The sequence below is a fragment of the Hylobates moloch genome, unplaced genomic scaffold, assembly GCF_009828535.3.
Source record: "Hylobates moloch isolate HMO894 unplaced genomic scaffold, HMol_V3 SCAFFOLD_9, whole genome shotgun sequence".
Taxonomy (NCBI): Eukaryota; Metazoa; Chordata; class Mammalia; order Primates; family Hylobatidae; genus Hylobates; species Hylobates moloch.
Window position 1 is genome coordinate 103,138,464 of NW_026652284.1, and position 14,407 is coordinate 103,152,870.

The 14,407-nt window shown below is 48.0% G+C and overlaps 1 protein-coding gene across 8 annotated transcripts in view; it reads left to right on the forward strand.

The window, feature by feature from the left end:
- The window catches only part of ZHX2 (zinc fingers and homeoboxes 2), a 261,988-nt gene that overhangs the window by 59,702 nt on the left and 187,879 nt on the right, over positions 1–14,407 (forward strand). The window lies entirely within an intron of this gene.

Here is a 14,407-nt window from a genome sequence, read left to right on the forward strand (position 1 = left end):
ATTATTTTAATTGCCTAAGTCCTTTACTCTTTCCACAGTTACTCTTTCCTAACTGTAGAAATACAGACTTCCAAGTTTGGTAGTGTCGTGGGAAAGAAGATAGGTTCTGGAATCAGACACCCTGGGTTCAAATCCTGGCTCTCCTACTCGCCAGTCTCTGATCCCAGGTTTAACTTCTCTGTGCATCAATTTGCCCAACTGCAAAATGGGAATAATGATAGTATCTACCTTAAAGGGCCGTTGTGAAGATTAACCATTGTGATGAGTGCTTGTCATTACATTGCACAGAAAAAGTGCTTTACATTAAAAGTGCCTTACACTTGTCATTATATTGCACAGAAAATTCATTACAAGCACAGAAAAGTACTTGTCCTGTGCCTCATGCTCAGTGCATACTCAATAAGAGTAGTCACCATCGTCATTGTCGTTGTCGTTACTGTTGGGTTTTCATGGAAGGACCCTGGCCAGAACAGTGTCAGCTTAAACTCATTTTGCTTTGCTGGACCTGTGGCCATTACTTCCCTTTCTGTGTTGTTTGCTTTATCCTTTAGAGGAGAACAATTAAACCTCTCCCCATTGTCAGTACCCATTTTAAAGAGCAAGGCCCTGAAATCCAGTGTGACTTGCTCAAGGTCACTCAGCTTGTCAGGGCAGAGTGGGAGGAAAAGCCTGAATCTCCTGTTCACCTGCCAACAGCTCTTTGCGCCATGGTGCCACGTTTCCTCTGCATGCCTCCGTTCATCCTCCACACCCGGAAAACAGGGAGAAACAGGAGAATCAACCAGATACATGAAAACTCTTGTTTCAAACACTGAGCATTGACCGTTTACCTGGCCCTTAGTTCTTGTCTTTCTTTCGTTTTAGCAGCAGCATTAGGTACTGCTGCCCAGTGGAGTGTTGCTGGTTCCTGCTTCCCCTTCCTCCCTGCCTGTCTTCCCCTGACACTTCCCTGCAGGAAACCACTAGCCCTAACGCGAACTCTCCAATGGTGGAGTGGATGACAAAGGCGCTAGAGGCCTGGGGATAGCGGGGAGTCAGCCGGTGGCTTCAGCCTGGTTTAAAGCCCTTGTCCTTCCTAAATTCAATCCAGTGGTGCATCATAAGAATTCCCTGAAGCATTTAGCCACCTGAAAGGCCTTCTCTAAGGCCTAGAGATCTCCCTATCTACCACTTTCTGAGCACACCTTGCAGGTGCCGGACATTTTGGGGTTGCAAAACCCATCTCCTGCCTCAAAGTAGGGAGTCAGGAACAGACCGTGAACTACACAGGGTTCTTGCATATACAGAGCACTTGGAGGGTCGGGGATGGGGGGGCAATCCAGGCAGAGGGGCAGCCTGAGCAGAGGCACAGTGTGAGTTCACACTTAGCATGCAGCTGAACGCTTAATTGTTCTCTGATTGCTTCAAGGGTGTTTCAGCCCTCCAGCTAGAGGGAGTGGTTCTGGTGAGACATGGTGATGAAGCCTCCCTTTCCTCCCAAGCCCCTGCATTTGTGGAGCTGATTGACAGCTTGGAAAGCCTCTTCATGTATGTGATTGTATTTGAACCACTTGGCATCTGTGTGAGATCAGATGTTATCCCCCATTTTACAGATGAGGAAACTGAGGCCCTTAGACGGTAATTCGGTGGCTCAGCTACCCAGTGACAACCTAAACTTGTACTGAGATATGAAGTCTGACTCCAAGTCCACCCTAGCCCTCTCCCTTATGGTCAGCTCTGGGGAAATGTGCGCAGATGTAGTGCTTGACTGTAGAGCCCACTCTTGGAGACACGAAGAAGGAACAAACAAATGAGCACGAGCTCCTGCGGCACAGTGGGAAGGGCAGTGGCTTTGGAAGCAAGACCTATGGCTCAAGTTCCAGCTCTTCCAGGCGTGAGTTGCACAGACTTAGGACAGTCATGTCTCTTTATGCGGGACTCGGTTTCCCTAGTTGGAAAATGAGAAGGTTGTAGGAAATTCATCTCATAAATCTACAGGCCTGGGATTGAGAACATTGGTCTTCAGCACCTTCTTCTCTCAGGGCCCCCAGCCCTACCAGGCCTGCTTCCCCAGCCTACTTCCTACCACATCCATCCCCGAGTTCTTTCCAGGAGCAAATTCTCCCAACAAACTCAACCTGTAGTTCAGTGGAAACATCAGGAAGCTTGTTAAAAAGCTGACTCCTGGCTGGGCTTGGTGGCTCACGCCTGTAATCCCAGCACTTTGGGAGCCCCAGGCGGGCGGATCAGGAGGTCAGGAGATTGAGACCATCTTGGCTAACACAGTGAAACCCCATCTCTACTAAAAACACAAAAAAATAGCCAGGGGCATGGTGGCGGGCGCCTGTAGTCCCAGCTACTCAGGAGGCTGAGGCAGGAGAATGGTGTGAACCTGGGAGGCGGAGCTTGCAAGTGAGCCAAGATTGCACCACTGCACTCCAGCCTGGGTGACAGAGCGAGACTCCATCTCAAAAAGAAAAACAAGCTGTCTCCCAGGCTTCACCCCCGAACCTAAAGTCTCCAAATCCCTAAGAGTCAAGGCCCAAGGCTTTTCTCCCCTGAACACTCCCAGAAGTTCTGATGATCAGCCAGATTTGGCAGTCTTTGCCTGCGCTTTGGGGTTCTCAAACTCAGTGGGAACTGAATCACCTGGGGGCATGTGAAATGGCTGGGCCTCACCCCCAGAATCTCTGATTCAACAGATTGGGGCAGGTGAGGCCCCCAAACCTGCATTTCTAACAAATTCCCAGGTGATGCAGGCATGACACTTTGAGAACCACTGCCCCAGCTCATTTTCTGAGAGCCCAACTAGCAAACCATCAAAGGAACTTTTACTCATGGGCCATGGTTGCAGTGGAGCATCCCTGACAGCATGGGAACTTTTTAAACAGAGACCCTCGAAATGATTGAGGTAATTACAGCAAGAACTGCTATTTACTCAGACCTATTACATGCCAGACTCTGTGTTAGATGTCCTAAATCAGTATTTCTCATTATTTTACAGAGCTTGGAGATTCAAAAATCAAAGATCAATGAGGTTACGTCATTATCTAAGAGTATACTTATTACAAATGTGATCAGGACTTTCTAGAGCAAAACGTGGGCTATTTTCTTTAGCTCACTAGGCCTCTCTTTGTCATCCGAGCCATGAGTGGCTCTATTGTGGGAATTTCAAACGAGGTTCAGACAGGGGTCATTACCCAGGACTTTTTGGTTAGAGGAGCCTTTCATTAGTTCCCCACAAATTGTATCCTACTGGTAGTGGCCCTTGGCCCCCACCGTGAGACAGCACTGCTGAGTGCTCACTTTTAAGGGACCCTTCATGTAAACAGGGATTGTTGCATCTATAGCATTCTGAGCCCTTTGGGTGGAAATGGTTAACTGCTGCCGGATCTGGGGAGACCCTACCTTAGTGGGTTTCTGCCTTGGTTCTGGGCTGGCTGATGTTCTGTTTGGCTGTAAGGACCTTGGGAAAGAACTGTTGGCGCCGGATCCCAGGGAATGTTCACCAGCTAGACATGAAGGAACTTATGTCATGACTGAAACACTTCCAGCTGGTGGGTCTTAGTGGGGGAGCTTCTTTCTCCCTAATTTGTAAAGATTTGTCTGGTGTATAATAGGAAGCTCATAGATTTGTAAAGAAGTATAGAACACAGAGTAATTAGAGAGGAAATACAGGTGGCTGTGAGAACTTTTTCCACACTTAGCTTTTTGTTCTCACCCTTCACACATACACACACACACACACACACACGCGCGCGCACACACACACAATCATGCTTCTGATTTTCTGCAGTTAATTTGACATCCGCAGGGACCTTAGAAAGTCCTTCAAGCCATCTATGCCTTTCCTGGGGCATCTCCTACCAAGTCTGCCTGTATTCTTCCCTATGCAAGGATAAGGAAGCGAGGAGGCGGGAAGGAAAAAGGGAACTGCCCCGCAGGGATTGATCTCTTGGGGTGGCCAAAGGCCTCCACACAGAGCTTGGAGATGCTCAGAGGCTTCAGAGTGCTAATTCTTTGGGTTTTGAAAGGGTAGACACATAGGTCTTAGACAGGCTTCATCAACACCCTCAAAGGCAGCTGGCAGCTTGGAAGAATCAGTTGACATTGCAATTGGTGTGGAAACTTGACGACGCTAGTCCAGGGTCCACTTATTAACCATGCCACCTTCTCTGAGCTTCGCATTGCGAATCTGACCTGCTTTTCTCTCAAGAGAGATTGTGAGGCAAAGGAGATCGTAGATATAAAAGTATCTCTCCAGTATGGGATCTGGAAAGAACTCTGAGAATCTAGAGATTTTGATTTACTAATGAGAGAACTGGGGTCCAGAGAGAGGAGGTAACTTGCCTGAGGTCGCAGGTGAGTGAAGTGACAAGGGAGGTAGAAGAAGGTCAGGGTGGAGGGAAGACTTCTGGGAATCTTTCTAGGCAGAGCACCCCTCATCAGCCTCTAAAACAGAGCACTTGATGACTCCTGATTCTTGCTCTCTCTCGCTCTGTGTCTGTCTCACATACACATTTCTTAGTTTAAATAGCAGAAAGGCAATGCCTGCCCTTTATAGGAGAGAATCACACTCTTTTGCACTGACTACAAGGAAACCTACTGGCATCATTCAACTTTGCAAGTTAGAACATAAGACATGAAGTAGTAAAGCAAAAAGCTAGAGAGAATCTACTGCCCAAACTACCTTGCATGTGTGGAGCTTGGTGGCCTTACACTTGCCTAATACCCCCTGCCCAACCATATTATCCCTATTATTTTCCACAAATAAACACATTCCTGGTCCCCCTGTGCCCAAACACACATAGGGCAGAACCAAAGAACATGGGCTACAGACAGACAGACAAAGAGAATTGGAATTTTATTCTCACCAGCACTGTGACCTTGGGCAAGTTACTTAATGTCTCTGAACTTCAGCTTCCTCATCTGGACAATAATAATACTTCCTAATGTTGTCGAGGGGATTAACAAAGGTAAAGCCTAAAAAGTGCTTAATACAAGGGTCGGCACAAAGTAAGGTTAATAAATGTTATCTGCCGCTATTGAAAATGTTGGAGACGATATTGAAGGTCACATTATTATTTTCATAAGAAAATTAACTCGTTTATAATTTTAATGAGATCTCACTAGGCTTCTAGCAATCTGACTGCATAATTAAAATTCCTGGTTTTCTACCCAGGAAAGAACTAATATTGTCCAGGTTTTAAGCACACCCTAGCTGGGCTGTTATCTCTGGAATGCTGAGATGCTGTCACGTGGTCTCCAATAATACCTGGTGTATATAAATATCCTTATATCTGAAAAGCATATAAAATTACAAACAATAAAAGGTACAGATAAAATGGAACTAGAAAGCATGGAAACAAGAGTGTGAACACAAAAGCCCAATTATAAGTGAGGTAGAAGTTAAAGGTGCTGCACTTTGCCGTCTACAGAGTGCTTTTTATGTCCCCGCTCCTGGTGGCCCCACAGCCAGCCTGGAAGGTAGACATTACTCTGCCCATTTCACAGGTGAGGAAACCGAGTCTCAGCCAGGTGGCAGGACCAGCATCCGGAGAACAGTCGTAGATGCTGAGTCAGAAAAGACAGGAAAGAGCCACAACACATAGGGCCTGGAGGACTTGGTAGAGCAATTTGGATTTTGTTTGGGGTTCAGTGGAAAGCCTTCAAAAGTTTAAGCAGGAGAGTGCTGCGACCTGATCCACATTTTTAGATCACTGCCCAGAGTGGAGAAGGCAAAAGTGGAGCCAAGGAGGCCACTTGGGAGGCTGCTTTGGAAGTTCCAGTAAGAGATAAGGGGCAGTGCCCATGGAGATAAAGTGGATGGATTCAGAGATATATAGAGGGTCTAAAGATAGCCTGAGGATTGGATATAGATGTTGGCAGAGAGGGGAGAAGGCATGATTTCCCCGTGGGTTGCTGGGTGGTTGACTTAGGACGTCTTCAGGAAGAACCTGTTGGAGGTTGTGGGGAGGGGAGTTAGGGGATCCTTGCAAACTTGTCAGGTTACAGCGACCTAGGCCTGCACTTTTGCAAAGAGTCGGGTTCCCCAAACATGCATCCTTCTCTGGCGGAGAGCAGGTCTTATTCTCTTGCTCCTGGGCATTGAATAAATGCTTGCTGTGAACTGAGTGAGCTAGAATGCTGCTGCTGGCTCTGAGAAGCCCTGTATTCCTTCTGCCGCCAGGGAACCAGGGAGCAAGTAACGACCCTTCTCAGAATGTTGGGCCTGATACAAGAAACAAACAAAAACCCCTGATGTCCTACCTTCTAATGTTTCAGACTTTGTGTAATTTTTTTTTTTTTTTTTTTTGCCAGTCTCCATGGGATCTTTCCTCTGCTCATTTTTGAAAGTGATTCTTTTTCTTTTTTTTTTTTAATGTTGTTACTCAGGCCTTAAATAACCTTTGTCCTATGATGGCTTCTGAAAGGATGAAGCCTAAGTTAGTGCAAAAGTAACTGCAGCTTTTGCCATTGAAAGTAATGGCAAAAGTGCAATTACTTTTGCACCAACCTATAGAATTATAAGGTCAACACCAACAATAGGCATTTGTAGAGTGTCATTCCATTAAAAGACCTCTCTTATATACATTCCATGATTTTAGCCTCATGAAAATCTGAGGTAAGATAAATGGTGTGTTTAGCTCTATTTGAGAGGCCCAGGAACGTAGCAGCCACAAGCATGTAAACTACAATAATAGCATTATTACATTAAAAGAGTTGAGATGGATAAGGTACTCAGAACAGGGCCTGCAATATGAATGTTAGATGTTGTTGTGATTAGCCTCTAGATAGAGAAACTGAGGCATGATGAGGCTGTGATGTCCCCACGCTCAGTAGTGGAATCAATTTCAAGTTGTGTTCCCAGGTGCCACCCTCAGAAGCAATCTATGTTCCAAAGGGACATACATTTGCACAGGAAGCCTCTTCTCAGGGCTGGGTCCTTGTGAAATTCTTCTGTCTTCTGTGTGAGCTTCCCCACCTCTCCCCCAGCCAGAAATCTCTGCACTTCTCCCGTCAAGTCTGCCTCCCCACTGAGTGGGGGTTGAGCCCACTGTCCAGGACCACTCTACCCTGTCCTCCCTGCCCTGCCTCTTGCCCCAGGTGGCCTTCCCTCTGCCTGTCACCTTCCAGTCCCTCCACCCAGTGACCTTCTCCAACAAGTTTCTCCAATCGGGAGCACCCCGGGCCCTGAGGACAGGCACGTGATGTCATTGATTCCAGGTCCTTCCTCAAGGGTGGGTCTTGGCAACAGAGGCCTTGCCTTGTACCTTGTCACTCTCCATCCCTATGTGCCAGGCCCAGTGCCAAGCCCAGAGCAGGTGCCCTGACACACTGTACAGCTGGCTTCTAAAAAACAACAAAGGTGGTCATCACCAGAACGCACCTTCACACATGGGGGATGTGCTCATGATGACTGTCCCCTTGGGGAACATGTCCTTTATTCCAAAGCTGGCGCCAGGGCCCAGGGCACCCCAAGTTCCTGGAAAGCCTGAGAGTACCTCACCACCACCACCCGGCACCAAACTCTCCTCTCTGCTGTTGACCAGTCTCCGCCCTCTGAAGGTGGCTGCAGTCAACGCCTGAGGAACCGGGAGTGTGACTTCCCTTCAGAAATACAGTTGAGGGGAGACAGGTCCTCAGCATAGGGGGCCCTTAGACAGTAATGAACCAAGCTTTACTCTTCGCCTCATAGTATGACTGTGAAGATGGCTCCAAACATGGCCTTCCAAACTCATCTTGGACAAGGGCCACATCACTGAGGTAAACGAAGGTAGAAAGTCCGCCACAGGGAGCTCTTTCAAACAATGGCTCTCCTTTGGCCTGCTCAGTTGAACAAGCGTGTTTACATTTTGCCCTCAAAATATATTTTGAGGAATGAATGAGTGAGTATAGTGGTGAAACCTCATCACCTCATAGCCGAAGTGTGGGTTTGAGAGACAGTGTGTGTGTTGTTGCATCTCTGTGTGTGCGCCTGTAAGAGAGAAGGGTCTCCAAACCAGAGACGGTCTCTTTTTTGGAGGCAGCCCCCGGGCCGCAACACCTCTTTTCAGTTGTCACTGAAGAAGGCGAAGAAGGCGGCCGGAGTCAGCCACAACGCTCATTCCTTTGCTTCTTGCTCTCCCCGATGGCCTGCAAATTTGTTTCAGCCCAGTGGCTCTCTCCACTGACCTGAATTTAATTATTTTATTCTTTATAAATGGAACACTTCCCCCATCCCCTATTAGCCCCCCACCACTCCCCAAATTAACTGACCACCCCTCATTAAGGGTTCTGAGAAGTCGGTTTTGTGTGGGAAGACGTTTGGGTCCCATTCACAGGCCTTGTTTGCAGGTCTCACTGTCCATCTCTGTTCAAATAATGAAGATTTGACCAGGCAGGGGGTCAGGGAGGATGTTTTGCCTGGATTCCCAATATTTGCTTTTCATCCGGTAAAATATTTTCCTGGGCATTGGTGGGAGAGGGAATGGACAATCGCTGTTTCTTCAGAGAACAATTTCTAGTTGGCTGGCAGCGGTTCTGAGGCCGCCAGCGTGCCCTGCCCCTGGCACTCCTCCGATCTCGGTCCTCATGGCCAGGATGGGGCTGGAGCCAAGAGATTTTCAGCATGGGTATCATGGAAAGAGGAGGCTGTTTCAGAATCCAAACTCTACGCAGTCCTGAGTGATTGTGATGAGTGCTGAGGTGCCACTGAAACCTGTTTACCGAGGCTGCTACCCACTAGGGTCTCTTCGCAGCTGCTTCCCTGTGAACTAAAACCGCCAGGTTGGATAGAATTCTCAGCAAAGCCCTGAATCTACTTGGTGGCTACCAAGAAGCATGGGATGGCCAGGCAGGGACCTTTCTGGGTTTTTCAAGGTGGAAAGGTAAGAATCGATAGTGGGGTGGGCCTCTGGCCTCCCTGTTGGAGGCCCAAGAGAGCCTGGCACTGCCGTTCACCAGCTCTGCTCCTTGTGGCTCTGAGTCTCCGTTTCCCCATTGGAGATGTGAAGTTGATGCTGCCTACCTGTGGGTGAGTGGCTGTGGAGCTAGACATTCCCAGCTCTGCTACTCACTTGCCGTGTGGCTTTGGGCAAGTTGCTTACCTCTCTATGCCTGGTTTTCCTCATTGTATTAGTTTCCTGGGGTTGCTGGACAAATTAGTACAAACTGGGTGGGTTAAAGCAAAAGAAATTTATTCTGTCACAGTTCTGGAGGCTGAAAGTCTGGAATCAAGTGCATGCAAAGCCCTATTCCCTCTGAAGGCTCTAGGGAACATACTTTTTTGCTTCTTCTGGCTTCAGGTGCTGCTGGCATTCCTTGTAGCTGCATTTCTCCCATCTCTGCCTCTGTCTTCACGTCACCTTCTCCTGTTCTGTGAGTTTCTCCTCTGGATGTCTCAGGTGGACACTTGCCATTGGATTTAGGGCCCATCAGGATAATCCAAGATGATCTTATCTTGAGATCCTTAACTTAATTACATCTACAAAGATTCTTTTCAAATAAATTCGCAACTCATGGGTTCTGAGGACTAGGACATGGACATATTATTTGGGGAGCCACGATCAACCCATTACACTTATCTATCAAATGAGGATAATATCGGTGCCTACCATGTTATGGAGTTTACATGAGCTAATGTGTCTCATGCCCCGCACACAGCAAACGTTTGTTCTTTTCATAATCTGTACTGAGCCACAATTTCATAATTACCACGATCATCATCACCATCATCATAGCCAGCTTTCATTGAGAGACTTTCCAAACCTAACATGTCTAAAATTAACTCTTGACTCTTTCCCAGTCTCCAACAGCTCAGTAAATAGTACCTCTATTAACCCCAATGAACAGGCCAACATCCTGCAAATTATCCACATTTCTTCTTTTTCTCTCACACTTCATTCCATCCATACATCTTGGCTGTTCTGTCTCCAATCCAACCACAGCCTCGCAAGACCCCTGTGTCACACCCCCCAGGTGCCGTTCAGGTTTTGATGGGTATGAGTGACGCTCCTGGATTTATATAGGACACACGTGAGCAGCTACTTCAGTAATGCTGCTTCTCACCGCCTCTACCACCGTCCCCCACTCAAGACACCACTATAATGGTCGGGCGCAGTGGCTCACACCTATAATCCCAGCACTTTAGGAGGCCAAGATGGGCAGATCACCTGAGGTCAGGAGTTCGAGACCAGCCTGGCCAACATGGCAAAACCCCATATCTACTAAAAGTACAAAAAAATTAGCCGGGCATGGTGGTGCTCACCTGTAATCCCAGCTACTTGGGAGACTGAGGCAGAAGAATTGCTTCGGCCCAGGAGGTGGAGGTTGCAGTGAGCCGAGATTGTGCCACTGCACTGCAGCCTGGGCAACAAAGTGAGACTCTGTCCAAAAAAAAAAAAAAGCCACCACCGCCTCCCACGTGGATCATTGCAGTAGCCGTTGGCTGTCCTCTCACCTTCATCTCTCGCCCCCCAACATCCCCTCATGTCCTGCACATACCCATGACTGTCTACTGTCCTTGGAGCTACTTTTTAAAAACATGGGTCAGATTTTGTTTCTCCTCTGCCCCAAGCCTCCACTCATTCCTCCATCTCACTCAGAGCAAAAGCCAAGTCCTCCCAGTAGCCTCGAGGCCCCACATCCTCACCTGTCCCTCTGTCACTCTGCTACAGCCCCTGGACCTGGGGCTCACCCTGGGACACAGGCCACCTGTTTTGGCATTTGCACTGGCTGTGTTCTCAGCCTCGAACACTCTTTTCCCAGCTATCATTGTGGTCTTCTCCCTCATTGCACTAGCTGCTCACATGTTTCGCATGGAACTCCAGGGGTGCCATTCACACCCACCAAAACATGAAGGATGTCTGGGGGGTGCGAGACGGGGGTCCTGGAAGGCTGTGATTAGGTTGGAGATCTGTTTGGCAGGCAGAATGGCCAAGATTTATAGATAGAATGAAGTGTGAGAGAAAAAGAAGAAAGGTGGATAATTTGTAGGATGTTGGCCTGTTCATTGGGGTTAACAGAGGTACTATTTACTGAGCTGTGGAAAACTGGGAAAGAGTCAAGAGTTAATTTTAGACGTGTTAAGTTTGGGAAGTCTCTCAATGAAAGCTGGCTATGATGATGGTGATGATGACTGTGGTGATTATGAAGCTGTGGTCCTGCTTAAAAGATACCCCCTTCAGGAGGCCCTTCCCTGATGATCATAGCTCAAACAGCACCCCACCAATCTCCATCCCTTTATTCTGGTTTTTCTTCAAAACATTTAGTGCAAGGTCAGATTGTCTGCTTTCCCCATTACACCCAAGCTCCATGAGGTGAAGGACTTTGTTTTGATTCCTCCAGGATCCTCAGTACCTGGCACATGTGAGCCACATCATCAACATTTCCTGGATGAGGGCATTATTCTGGGCCAGGAACTGGCTTTGTATGCATGACCTCATATCTCCCAGCAGCCTATGAGGTCGGTACTGTAATATCCTTATTTGCCCCAGCTTGGGGGCTCAGAAAGAGTAAATAAATGTTCCCTGGCTACCCAACTAAGTCAGTGTTAGCAGCAGGATCTGAACCAACTCGTCTTACTCCAGAACCCACTCTCTGAATCACCATCTGTCATGAGGCAGAAATGAAAGACTGTAAGTGAAAGACATTTGGAAATGGAAATGCATCGCATGAAAGTACCAGAAGGACAGCGGCCGTGCTTGCAACGTCTAAGCAGATCCCTCCGAATTGATTTGGTTCTCCTTCCTGTTTAATTTTTTAAATTTTAAGAACTATTTTTGCTGCCTCCTGGATGATACAACTTGAGGTGGTAAGAAAGGTGTCCGCAAAGCGTCGTTCAGTGACTGTCAGACTTTGATGGCCCGGAATGCTCTAGAAATGGGGCATACAGGTGCATGAATGTGTCCATTATTCCAAAAACAAATCAGTTTACTTTTCTGCCTTTAATAAACATGGTATACTGATTAGAATCAAATATTTCAGTATGGAGGGTGTGCAGAGAGCATTCATCTGAGTCAAGATTGATTTATTCCCAGCTCTATCACTAAAATACCTTGCAGCTTTAAATAATAGTGACTCTTATTTCTGAAAGCTAGAAGGTGCGAGGCACATTCAAAGTGCTTTACACTTATTAACTCATTTAATTCCCCAAACCACTCTTGGAAGTAAATACTCTTATTAACACCATGTAATAGTAGTCACCGAGGCACAGAGATGTTAAATCACTTAGCCAAAGTTACGCAGCTAATCATCGGCAGGCCCAGGATGTGAACTTAGGCAGTCTGTCCTGGGGACAGTTCCTAACCAAACTGGTTCCCTATTGTAACTCTCAGCTTCTTTATCTGTAAATTTCAGGGGATGTACTCTGTCATATTTTCCAGCTCGAAAAAATCCATGCTTTTGAGACTGAGAATCTGGTAGGAGTTTTGAGTCATGGGCGTGAATGCAAAAGGAGAGTAAGAGAATGGGACGAGACAGGGCAGAGCCGAGAATATTACAAAGAAGGGCTAAGCTGTGCTAAGCTGTGGGCTTCCTTTCTGTCTAGTTCTTGCTTGCATCTTGCCATGCTGTCATTTGCTACTTTTCTTGCCTCGGTGGTTTGTAAAAAATAAGAGCCCCGGGTACACATGTCCCCTCATTCACTCTGTGTGGGCAAAGGAAAATGAAGCCCTTATGGTCACCTGGTGTTTCTAATTTTAAAACAGCCTCATATCTCTTATTTAATTCACACAGAATTCCTGTGTGCAGAGCCAAGGATATTCCCATTTTATAGACCAGGAAATGGAGAAAAAGGTTGAGAAAACTGGTCTTCCGGTCACATTTACCTCTTCCTGCCTCCCACAAGTGCTTCCTGGGTCCTATCCCAGGGTTTTTTTGTACTTTACTGATTTTAACAAATACAGGCTTTGATCACTCTCAGCTACCTGCCACACTGGTGCCGTCACTAGGTGAGTTATAAAGACTCATCATCATGATACTATCCATGATTGGGAGCCTTCTATGTGCCAGGAATTTTTCTGGGGGCTTTTCACATCGTATTTCCTTCTGATCCCCACAACTCTCCTTTGAGATACACAGTGTTATGATGCCCATTGTACAGATGAGGTGAGGTGCTTGAGGCCACACAGCCCCAGCCAACACATGCAGACATCACGTTAGCTAGGAAATGCGAATCCAGCATCTGAATGTGTTAGCACAGAGGGTCCCCTCCCTGGCTAAAGCCTTCTGGAACTCCCGGTCATGTAAGACAATGTCCAAATTCCTTGGTGTGGTGTGCATGCACCCCTGCAGCCACTGTCCTGCCCCTCGAGCTGGCTCCACCTTCCCTCGTCTCAGCCACGCTCAGCCAGGCTGCTCCTCTCAGCCGTGCCCTTACTCTGGACCTCACCCCTCCGCTCCCCTCCTTGGAATTCATACTCTCCCACCCTTCTCTGGCTGGTAATTTCCACCCATCCTTCATGGACAAGGCCAAACACCACCTTCTCCATGCAACCTCCTCCCACCCACCATCTCCCCATGCCCTTTTCCCCACCCCACTGTCACCCCTCCCAGGGCACCTGCGCCACTCTCCAACAGAGTCACAGGCACCTAACACAGCCCATACTCCTTGGGATGTTGAACAGTGAGGAAGAGGGAATGTCTGCCCCACCTGATGACTCTTTTTTTTAACACATCACTCCAGCACAACAAAACGTCTTTGTGGCATGTATTTGAACCACAGGCCACCAGCCTGAGGCTCCTGGGAGCGCCTCAGTGAATGGTGTACTTCTGTACATAGTCAGTGATCTACATGGTCAGGCCGAGCCTCCTGGGCCCCTGAGGAGTGGGAGTGACCACTGGACCAGCTGAGGCGTGCTGGGTGGCCCTTGGTCTCCCCTCCTCTCATGGTATGCCTGGCGTCTCCTGTACTTCTGATGCAGGGCCACACACCTCTTGAGGAGTGGGAAAAGGGTCTGCACTGTGATGTGGAACCCTGAGTCCTCACCCCACACACTTGGATTCAAATCCAAGGACTTGCACAAATGCAGCTTTTCTGGCCCTTGGTTCCATCATCTACAACATGATGGGATAAACTGGGAGCGCTCCAAGGTTCCACCCAGTGGAAGGATTCAGGCACTTCCTTTATTTCCTTCCTTGTAGATGGGAGAAACTGAGGCCCAGGAGCAGGGGACTTGCTCAGAGCCAACCTAGTTGGAGGTGGGACTGGAGCTCCCACTCTGGCCAGATCTGCAGCCCTCCACCTTGCTCCAATGTCCTGCCTCTTCTCCCCAACCTTCCAGTCCCTTGATGCCTCTTTCCCTCCTTCCGCCCTGCCTGTGCTCCTCACCTGTGGGATGTGAAGGTCAGCCATGCCAAGAGTTGGTCTTGAATCAGAACCAAGATGGCAACTCCCGAGGCACTGGCCACCTGAGTGAACTCACTGTCATTAAGCAGGCAAGACATC